At 37.6% G+C, this 10,633-nt stretch overlaps 1 protein-coding gene across 4 annotated transcripts in view; it reads right to left on the minus strand.

Moving 5' to 3' along the window:
• Nucleotides 1-10,554, minus strand: part of CTDSPL2 (CTD (carboxy-terminal domain, RNA polymerase II, polypeptide A) small phosphatase like 2) — a 92,575-nt gene extending 82,021 nt beyond the window's left edge. For 3 of the 4 annotated variants that reach the window (XR_001364262.1, XM_014548780.1, XM_005877531.2), the window contains exon 1: nt 10,018-10,202. The gene's annotated coding sequence lies outside the window, so the exon portion shown is untranslated. Of the gene's footprint in view, nt 1-10,017 lie in introns of all 4 variants that reach the window. The other variant, XM_005877530.2, reaches the window with a different exon arrangement.
• Between the last annotated feature and the right edge of the window lie 79 nt (nt 10,555-10,633).

Genomic DNA, 10,633 nt, shown 5'->3' on the forward strand with positions numbered 1-10,633 from the left:
CCTGATGTAAAATCTCTGTCATCAGTGATGCAGCAGCAAAAGTCCCACTGATAATATCAAATGGAGTCATAAAGTTTTCTGTCGGACTATCAGTGTACATGTATACATTAAAAAAATAAACGTATTTTTCATCATCATATACTGTGTTTTTGTCGCTCTAATGAATTTTATTTTTTCTTCAAGGTTCTTCACATACGTACACCTTAAGAGATATCAAGTAGGCGTAACATGTTCTCAAAAAAATAGGGTTGGCACGCAGAAGAATTCTGAGTCAGAGACTTTGCTGGTTTTGGCACGCACTCACAAAAAGGTTGCCCACCCCTGTTCTAGGTCTTTTAGAGCTCCATTACTAGATGAATTCTTTTCTATTATTACTAACTAGTGGCCCAGTGCACAGATTCGTGCACATTGAAAGGAAATTAGAATATTTTAATATCGCTATTCACCCTTTCTCTATAACAGAAGTGTCAGAGGTTAAAGAAAATTAGTAAAATGTATATGAAAATAAATTGATTAATAAACAACATGATATAACAAAGACATGATATAAAAACAAAAACATGATATAAAAACATTGATAAAAACAATGACTGATAAACTGATTAAACTTATTCTAATATCTCCCTGTATATCACATTAAGAGTAAAAACACTTTCAGAGTGCTTGACTAATTTCCCTTGTGATGAAGTATTTACAACTTTAACATCACATGCTCTTCAAACTCGAGAGAAAGCAACATATAACTGACCATATCCAAAAACAGGTTTAAGTAGGAATATTCCTACTCTGTCTAGAGTTTGTCCTTGTGATTTAATAATAGTCATCGCAAATGCTGGCATCACAGGAAACTGTCTTTGAATTAATTTAAATGGGAGGCCAGTGTCAGACAGGGACAAATATCACACATGTGCAAGTCAACATTTTTAAACTAGATGCCTGGTGCACAAAATTCGTGCACAGGTAAGGTCCTTAGGCCTGGCCAGCGATTAGGGCCAATCTGTGGGGCAACCAGCAGGACGATTGGGGGGCCCCCACTGGCACCCACCTTGGCTGGCCTGGGGTCTGCCGACTGGGGGCAGCTCCTGTGTTGAGCGTCTGCCCCCTGGTGGTCAGTGCATGCCATAGCAACTGGTCATTCTGCTGCTCGGTTGATTTGTATATTAGGGTTTTGTTATATAGGATTGCCGGTGTGTTATATGTGCTGGTCAGCTGGACGTACAGTCACTTAGCCATTAATATATAGAGATAATAAAATAAAATAGGTAGAGAATGGAAATGACTAAGGAAATAAATCTACTTATGAATGAAAATGATACAATTTAAGTAGATTACCACACAAAACAAAAACAATGGGGGGCAACAACATTTTAAAGTCTAAGAACTCATGACAATGAGGCAAAAAGTATATAATAAAAACCATTCTAGATCTCATTTCAGAAATAGAAAAAGCTGATAACTCAGCAATCTAAAACTGAGCAATGAATTCTGCTTTCCATTTACTTGCAGCCCAGCTAAAAGGAATGGGGGGAGAGGAAGAGGGAGTCTCTTCCCAATGCTCATTATAAATTAACTAGAGGCCCAATGCACGAAATTCGTGCAAGAGTAGGCCTTCCTTCCCCTGGCTGCCGGCACCAGCTTCCCTCTGGCACCCGGGACCCGGGCTTCCCTTGCAGCCGTGGCTTTGTCCGGAAGGTCGTCCGGAAGGATGTCATCTAATTAGCATATTACACTTTTATTATTATAGATTCTATTAGTTTCTCTACTACCTCTTAATTTCAGACTCACATCCAACAGCCTTCAAAACATTTTTACTTGGCACCTCAAATTCAACTTACCCAAAACTGAATTCAGTTTTCCCATTCCACCCCCATCCTCAAACCTGTTCTTCCTACTGTATTTTTCCTACTACTATGATCTTGATCACAAGGAGCATCACCTACCTAATCAGTCAAGCCAGAAACCATCCCAAGCATCCTAGTTATTCTTCCTGTCTTTTGTGCCCTATGGTCAATCACCAAATCCTGATGATTTTACCTCTAAAATATTTCTCAGGATATTCCCCTTTAAATTTATCCTCTGCCTTTTTCTTCCCATTAACTCCCTTCAAAATAAAGACCAAACTCTGGCAATATATATATGATCTACTTCTCAAAGTCTTTTTTTTCTACTGCTATTTGCTGCCTCACTCTTTGTACTCCAGTAATAATAGTTTCCTGCCCACACTGTGCTATACCATGCTTCTGCTTTTCTCTTTACCTCATTCTTCAACGAATTCTTATCCTCATCATTTAAAGTTCAGCCAAAGTATCATGTACCCCAATAAGTAACTACTTCCACATCCCCAAGCCTGTGTAAACCTGTGCTTATTTCTACCTTAACTCTCATAAAGTTAAATTGAAATAATCTGTTTTTTATATCTTTAACTGCACTAGACTGTAAGAGTCTTAAAGGCAGAGATCTTATCTGTAACTCCAGTAACCTGTCACATAAGATAACCCAATCTTTGTTGAACTGAACCATAATTTTTCTCATTTCCTTAAAAACACAAACACAAACAACAAAAACCCAGAGAATTGAGGGTGAGGGGGGGCTATGTCACTGAAACACAATCCTCACAGCAGTAATCAATTCTTGCTCACAAAAAGGGGCCTATAAATAAAACTAAAAATGTTCCTTTCTCATAACATTTCCTTCTTCTTCAAAAATCCCTGATCCCAAACAACATTTTTGGCAAACAATTATGGTAGCAAATTATCTCATAAGATTATAATAATGATGCAAGCAAAACTCAGTTGATAATTTTGCTATTGAGGTCTTTCTTGATTGTATAAATTTCTATTAAAAAACACAAAAAATAGCACACTGTATGTGAAGGATTCTTAACAAAATTACCTAGGACTAACCCAATGTATATTCTTACAATCAAAAGTTTGCTGAATGTAGGGATAAGAGGGAAACAAAAGTGGATAATAAAAATAAAATCATGAAAAGATCAGAAATCATACTTTATCATTAGTTAGCTGTGACACTGATTAAGTCATGCAATCATTCTAGTATTTCACTTCCTCAACAGCAAAAAAGTTATTGGACATCAGATCTGTGAATTTCACCACATGTAAATTTTACCTAAAAAAAGAATTGTCAAAATGAGGGGTGAGTCATTAATTAATCTGAGCTGTTTTCATCCTTCTATCATACACAACTCATCCCAAAGCATACTAATTAAGACAAACATTTACTACAGTAGTTAAAAAGTCTTCAGAATGGTTCATCATTAATAAAACAAAGGCATTACTGGACTAGATGACCTCTTCGGTCTCTCTAGCTCTAAATTTCTATGGGTTTGTTAATTTATACTCTATTACAAATGGTATCACTACTAAATTTATGTTAAAATTTATATTCATGAAAAAAATCTAAAAATCATTGACACCAAATGACATTTTCAAAAGTGTCAGCATCCATTTTCACTGTCTATATTTCTAGCTTGACTAATCTGAAATCAACAGCTTCAGGTATTGTAACTGACCACTTTTACTCTCTACTACTTCCTTAAGCCTTATTTAATTACTTCAGAGAAGGTTTCTCTGTCACTCCCACTTATCACCTAATAAAAGTCAAAAGTCAACTAGGGCCCTGGCCAATGTGACTCAGTTGGTAAGAGCATTGTCCCGTATACCAAAAGGCTGCGGGTTCGATTCCAGGTCGGGGCAGATACAAGAGGCAATGGTCAGTGTTTCTCTCATATCAATGTTTCTCCCTCCCTCTCTCCACCTCTCCCTTCCTCTCTCTCTAGTATCAATGAAAAACATATCCTCAGGTGAGGATTAAAAAAAAAAAAGTCAACTAGGGCAGAAGGAATAAATAGAGCAGTTTTATATAAAGCATCAACTCCAAGACTCTTCATTGAACACTTCCCAACAAAGTCTATGGTAATGACAGGTGGTCTTTTGGGGTTCATAATTTCTGATATAAGATTTTCTCCCTTTTTTATTTGCTAACTATAGGCCCAGTGCACAAAATTTGTGCACAGGTAGGGTCCCTAGTGCAGTGATGGCGAACCTATGACACGCATGTCAGAGGTGACATGCAAACTCATTTTTTTGGCTGATTTTTCTTTGTTAAATGGCATTTAAATATATAAAATAAATATCAAAAATATAAATCTTTGTTTTACTATGGTTGCAAATATCAAAAAATTTCTATATGTGACACGGCACCAGAGTTAAGTTAGGGTTTTTCAAAATGCTGACACGCCGAGCTCAAAAGGTTCGCCATCACTGCCCTAGTGGCTGCCGGCTGGGGCCTCCCTTCCCCAGCTGCCGCTGCTGGCCAGGGCCTTCCTTTGTTCCGCACCACCCCCTGGTGGTCAGCACACGTCATAGCAAGCGATCGAACTCCCGGTCGGTCGAACTCCCAAGGGGACACTTGCATATTAGGCTTTTACTGGTGTATATATATAGTATCATAGAATTCTTCAGAAACTATTAAATGTAATAAACTTATAAGCAAAAACATCTGCCAAAAAAGTTGTTGATCATTTAATGGTTTTCTTCAATGAACAACAAAAAAAGTATTTTTCTAAAACCATGATCAATCAGTTTTCTCTACAGAAACAAAATATGTGTGCTGTTAAGAGTACTGATGACTAAAACACTCCATGAAAATGGCATTATTCAGTTTGTTGATCACTGAAAATACTTAAGGCACTGTCATTCAGATATATGTTTTAAAATGCTACTATTAGTACCCCAACTTATTAACCTTATATGTCCTCAGCAAAAGTACCATTAGGGCAAAATCATTATTTGTTAGGGACAGAATGAGAATACGTCCTTATGCTGAGGACATACTTACTTGTATTTCTTTAACCTAAGCTTTACAAGAAAGTAATTGGAGATTAACTATCTCTAGTAAATATAACTTAAACAACTTGTAAAAAGAGCATTCTATTACATAGTATGAAACTCATACCAATAAAACTTTATAACATGCTGTGTTATTTTAGAAAAAATATAGTTATGATTTTATAAGGACTGAGTACCAAAATACTCATAAGAAACTTTTTTCCTCTCAAAATGCGCCTAAGAAACTTGTCACTCTGCCATTTTTCATCTTGTTACCATCCTTTTTATATGTATATAAAATATATATATCCCAACATATATACTTTAACTTACTGGGGTTACCTGTATACATACAAGTTACAATGTACTTATTGGATACATTAACAAAGACAAGTTGAAGATCAAAAAAAGTGAACTTAATTTCAGCAGTTTTCCTAAGAGTGCTTGTTATTTAAGTAGTTCTCACCAGAATAGCACAAGAAAGAAATAACTACTTATTTATACTCTTTGACAAAAACTTCTATTTAAAGAAAATTAATTTTATACTAAACTTACTCTCTCAGGCCAGTAAAAATCTGAAACTCTCAGAACACATTAATTTGTCAGTAAAAGAACCAATGAAATGTTGACAAAAATAGAAAAAGTTAACTTAAAAAAATCTTAAAATTATGAAAAAAAAAAAGCAAGGCCTTTGCCCAAAATAAATTTGCACTGAGTATCTGAAATAATTTCCCACTATCCTTACCACTACCTACACCAAGGAAAAAACTAATTATGATTGAGATAAACTGAAGATAAGGTCTATGAAGAGTGAATTTTTAAACTACTAGTCAAAAATGAGGTATAATCATAATTCTCTAATAGAAGTGCCCTTTTAGTTTGCTACTACTAAATAAAAATATAAAAAGGGATACTCTCGATGAGGAAAAAATGCATGATTGTTTGAAATGGGATTGTAAATATTTTTCAGTAATTTTTATTAGTTATATCAGAAAATTAAAGGACTATATAATTATCTTATTTAACAAAATACATTAAAGCAGGTACTTGTAAAGTCAGTGAGAGGTTACTCATTTTCAATTCAACAGGATAATCATATATATTTGGGAAATACCAGGAAGAAAGCAATTATCACTAAAACAAATAATCAGTTTTATTCTCAACTAAAAAGATATTTATGTGTTCTGGATATTTTTCTTTAACAAGTAACGTACTTTTAAAAATATAACATACTTTTAAATTCCTACTTAAAATTACTTTAACTGGTCAACATGAGAAACTTAAAATATCAGGTTATGCTGCTAATAAGATTTTAATCTTCTCCTTCTGATTTTTGCAATGTCTCTGCTTTTTTAGTTTCCATACAATTTCTCAATATAGAAGTATTTAGACCAAAGAAAGAAAACATCCTTCCTAAACTATATAAACCACTATTACTAAATATTAATCCCAATTATTTATAAAGTATTCAAGCATCTTTCAACAGTACAGTTTTGTGCTTCTTTAATCAAAGTAGTAAATACATTTCCTTCTCCTAGAAGTATTATAGCTTATGAAAACCTGATTGCTAGAACCTCAACTCAAATGACTGCTGATGATTCATGTTTAATGTAGACATATTTCCTTTTCTAGAATCTCTGGAAGAGATTAATACAAGAAAGCCTATGAATACCATAAAACATGGGACCAGTAATATAGTCAATTGGCCTGTGATCTTATATTACCATACTAACTGGGGAATCTACAGATGAACAAACTGTAGAATTAATTGCAGATTGAATAAAATGGTATAAATTATCTCAGTCATAGGCAAGGTTGACTATGGTTGTTTGAGGTAAACAAACAAAAGGGCTGGCCAAACCTATAAGCCATATTTATCCTTAAGAATCGTGGGACCACACTTAGTCTCACCCATCATTACTGTCGTCCCACGATTCTTCGTGGGACCACACTTAGTCTCACCCATCATTACTGTCCGATTTACAAGATTCCCAAAGGACCCCAAGAGGCCGAAGCTTCAAACTATCATTCTACCCCCACCATGCCTTTATCTCCTAGACAATCTTCCTATATGCTACACCTCTCCTAATCACAGACATTGCATAAAAGTTTACTTCAAGGCCTGGCCAGTGTGGCTCAGTTGGTTGGAGCATTGTCCAGTACACCAAAAGGAGGCGGGTTCAATTCCTGATCAGAACATATACCCAGGTTTCGGGTTCCATGCCCAGTTGAGGAGCATGCAGGAGGCAACCAATTGATATTTTTCTCTCTCCATTCTTCTCTCTCTAAACACACACACACACACAAACATACAACAACAAATAAAATAAAATAATTTAAGTTTTACTTTTCTATATTCCACTGACTCTGAAACCTCACTGGTTTGTAAACTACAGCAAGTTTGCTTGATAAACTAATCTGTGCCAATATTGTTGATAAAAGACAGTATTTTAAAGTTTCTTTTTCCAGAAATTTGTGATTTTTAAAAAGAATTATTTTAGAAAAAAGTTTGTAACACACAGGAGAGACACAAATAAAGTTTGCTATTGGCAATTCTCAAATTATACTTCACAGTCAACCACCTACTCTACTTATTAATGTACATTCAATTACAACATAATCTAGTTTAAATTAAAAACTAATGTAGTCATATAATTAGTAATGAACATATGCCTGGCTAGATATATGTCTCATGCAAATGTCAAGTAAGTGGAGACTAAAACTACAATTGCATGGTTTTATAATAAATCCCCTATATGTTGAATCTTCTCATCCTCAAAGTAGAGCAAATGATCCCTTTCTAGCCAATCCAGCGAAAATGGTCAGGTAACTTTTTAACCTACTCTAAATTACTTAGAGCACACCATATATGAGATCCTCTCTGCACATTTGCTATTTAGTTTTTAAAGTGTCTTACTTTATGCTTTCATAACAATTTGGTAAATTACAAATATAATTAGATAGCAGTATTTATTTTGAATTCTGACAGACCACTTTATTCTTTATCACATTAATCCAAAGCACTACCTATAACTGAGATAATTTATATTATTTTATTCAACCTGCAATTAATTTTACAGTTACAAGTCTAGAATCTTTCTTAACAACAGATCCAAGTTTTTTAAAACTACAATTGAAAGGATTCTGCTATATAATAGTCTTGTGAAGAAACCTATTGACCAGAAATTTTAAATATGGAATACAATTTTCCCAATTCTTAATTTCTGAACAGTGGAAAAAGAATAACATTACTAGCTCTATGTAGACTGAAATATTGTAAAGCCATACCAATCCCATTTGGTTTTTTCCTGCAATCCTATTTAGAACTTTTAAAAAGCTACAAGTCCACAAAGTTAAGGACTATACAATTTAGAGCTTTTACATCCTTTCAGAGTATTAGAAGAGTGCATGTACTAAATGAATGTAGAATTAAAACAATTTTGGAGAATTCCTGAAGACAAAATCTACATACAATGTTCACTCAGCTAGCTGTAAACCAAATCTTATTAAAAACATTAATGCTTTATAAACTACCCAAAAAAGTCATTAAAGTACAGGTAAAGCCTACACTAGACCAATAATTTATTTTACATACACATTTGGCCCTATTTTTTTTTTTTAAACAATTGGCTCAGCAAGTATCCAACATTGCCTTCACCTCCACTTCCCACTTCCCATTCTTTTGGTCCTAGAAGGTAAGTATGAAGTGCAACTCAATCCTAAAAGCATACTTCAAGTAAGAGCTACATTTTGCCTTGACTTTCTTTATGACCTTGGATGAGGAATCTACCAAATGAGGAATTTAATGATGTTTGTGTGTTCCTGTTTATTACTGAAATTTAGTTCTACTATATTAACAATAGTGAAATCTAAACTGGACCTAGAGAGCTGAAAGCCTCTGAGTTATAAACATCAAATGATAAGAATCACATTTTAAAACTTAATTTGACTAGTTAAAAAAAAAAATTAACTAGAAAGGCCCCAAATTTAACAAGACAGAAAAACAAATTCTGAAAAATACCAACAGCCTCTTTATGAAGAACTAGCCTGCAATGTAAAAAATAAAGTAGGAATAAAACGTGCTTGAACTAGCCATTTCCTTGCTTTAATAGCTGGACAACAAACGAACATTTGCGTTGCAAAAGAATGGAAAGACAGTAAGTATAGAAAGATATCTACGATCTGAAAATTACGAAGATACATCTATCACTTAAATCATTAATCTGCATACCCAGATTGGGCAGTCATCTTGGTACCGTTTTATGAGCATTAGGAAGATAAATCCCTGCCTTGGAGGAACATCTACTCTCAGTACGTTTCCTTTCGGGATCTTAGAGCAATCTGCAAGCGGGATCTCTTTAGATTTCCCTAAGGTATTCTAATTCCAAGTGTTTAACCTCATCCACACATCCAGCCGCCACCAGGGTAAGAAGTAAATGTGACGGACTCGCACGATGATTTACACACGGAACTCCAGTGTGAATGCAGAAGTAAACATCCACAGTGGCATTTAACGCCCAAAGAAACGCGCAGAATACTACGGACGCGAGGATTCACCCCTCGCTGACCACTGAGGACGCCAGGGGCCTTCCACATGGGCTGCTCTTCACCGGCACTCTTGATGTGGAAAAAGTAACCGTGTCAACTCAACATTTTAGCAGCACAGAGGATAAACAGAACTTAGCGAGCGCTCTTCTTCCAGATCCTCCCGAGGTGTTGATAAAAACTGAGCTAGAGCAACGCCCCCCTAAAAGCACCCTCCCAGAAAGAATGAAATCTCGAAAACATCAGGCGGGCCGAGGCTGAGAAAAGCTGATTTCGCCCAATTCTCCGGAGGGGCCACAGGACTGGGAACCAGGAACGTGAGGTCGGGGTGGGGGTGGGGGTAGCCAAGTGAAATCTAACCCCAGAAATCACAACACAGGCCGCGCAGCCTGGGAGCCGAAGCTGGCGGGAAGCGAGCTCCCTCTCCGTTCCCGGGGCAAAGTCCAGAGGAGAGCGGCTCCGCACCGCGGACGCGAGAGGCGCCCCGAGTGCGTGCCTACCGAGGCGCGGGAGCCGCGGGAGAAGCCGCTGGAGAAGGAAGGGGAGGAGATCCCGGCAGACGGCCCTGGAAGAGGAGGGGGACTCAGGTTGGAAGCAGCGGCACTGTCTGAACGAGGAGGATTACCTAACTGTGACGACAGAGAAGTGTCTTCAGGCTCCAGCGATGGTCCCGACTGCGCAACGTGTGGTGTCTTCCCCGCTTAGCCCGCAGCAGCAACAGAACCAGCTCCTTCAGCCAGTCGCCATTTCCCGCCTACCGACCTGCTGCACCGCACGGACAGGGACCCGGATGGAAAGCGGCCTCTCCGCGCAGGCGCTCTGACTTCCTCCTCCCCCTCCCGCCACAATTCCGCGAGGTGGGAGGGAAGGAATGCGGGCGGCCACAGCGACAAAAAAAGAGAGAAAAAAAAAACTTTTATTTCCGTGAAGAGCGCCGGAGTTCCTGCCGCCGGGAGAAACTCGCGGGCTCGAATTCCTGACAAAAATTGAACGCAGGGCCTTAGGACCAGATGAAATAAGAAGAACCAAAGCCTATCAGGATACGCCGAGGGCCTGCGGGATATTTGTACTTCGGGGGCCGCCGTAGCTGGCTGTGTAGTGGTCGCAGGGGGAGTCGAGAGTAAAGCGTTGGGAGTGGAGAGGCGGGGAGCGAAGGACGGTTTTTCCTCCCGCTACTAACGGAACTGCTAGGGCAGAGCTGGGAGGGGGAGCGCGCCCTCGCTAGGGGGCGGGGCTTAGGG

Source organism: Myotis brandtii, unplaced genomic scaffold (assembly GCF_000412655.1).
Source record: "Myotis brandtii unplaced genomic scaffold, ASM41265v1 scaffold521, whole genome shotgun sequence".
Classification (NCBI taxonomy): Eukaryota; Metazoa; Chordata; class Mammalia; order Chiroptera; family Vespertilionidae; genus Myotis; species Myotis brandtii.